This window comes from Salvelinus namaycush, chromosome 5 (assembly GCF_016432855.1).
Source record: "Salvelinus namaycush isolate Seneca chromosome 5, SaNama_1.0, whole genome shotgun sequence".
NCBI classification, from domain to species: domain Eukaryota; kingdom Metazoa; phylum Chordata; class Actinopteri; order Salmoniformes; family Salmonidae; genus Salvelinus; species Salvelinus namaycush.
The window spans coordinates 929,888-931,114 of NC_052311.1; positions in this window are offsets into that span (position 1 = coordinate 929,888).

Below are 1,227 nucleotides of genomic sequence, written 5' to 3' on the forward strand. Positions count from 1 at the left end.
CTGATTAGGGCTGGTATACAGTCACCGTCCCCATGTCATCTAGTTCATGAGTAGAGCTGGTTATAACAGTCACCACCCCCATGTCATACTAGTTTGATAGAGCTGATAGAGACTTGGTATAACAGTCACCTCCCCATGTAATCTAGTTCTGATAGAGCTGGTATAACAGTCACCCCCCCCATGTCCTCGTTCTATTGATGATAGAGCTGGTATAACAGTCCACTCCCCATGTCATCTAGTTCGATAGAGCTGGTATAACAGTCACCTCCCCATGTCATCTAGTTCTGATAGAGCTGGATAGAGCTGGCATAACAGTCACCTCCCATGTCTTCTAGTGCTGATAGAGCTGGTATAACAGTCACCTCCCCATGTCATCTAGTTGTAGTGATAGGCTGGTATAACAGTCACCTCCCATGTCATCTAGTTTCTGATAGAGCTGGTATAACAGTCACCTCCCCATGTCACTAGTTCTGATAGAGCTGGTATAACAGTCACCCCCCATGTCATCTAGTTCTGAAGAGCTGGTATAACAGTCACCCCCCCATGTCATCTAGTTCTGATAGAGCTGATAGAGCGGTATAACAGTCACCCCCCATGTCATCTAGTTCTGATAGAGCTGGTATAACAGTCACCCCCCCATGTCATATAGTTCTGATAGAGCTGGTATAACAGCCACCTCCCCATGTCATCTAGTCTGATAGAGCTGTATAACAGTCACCCCCCCATGTCATCTAGTTCTGATAGAGTGGTATAACAGTCACCCCCCATGTCCTAGTTTCTGATAGAGTGTATAACAGTCACCCCCCATGTCATCTAGTTCTGAAGAGCTGGTATAACAGTCACCCCCCCATGTCATCTAGTTCTATAGAGCTGATAGAGCTGGTATAACACAGTCACCCCCATGTCATCTAGTTCTGATAGAGCTGGTATAACAGTCACCCCCCATGTTCTATTCATAGATATGAGCTGGTGATATACCACTCATGTCATAGTTCTGATAGAGCTGATATGGCTGTATAACAGTCACCTCCCCATGTCATCTAGTTCTGATAGAGCTGGTATAACAGTCACCCCCCATGTCATCTAGTTCTGATAAGCTGATAGAGCTGGATAACAGTCACCCCCCATGTCATCTAGTTCTGATAGAGCTGGTATAACAGTCACCTCCCATGTCATCTAGTTCTGATAGAGCTGGTATAACAGTCACCTCCCATGTCATCTAGTTCT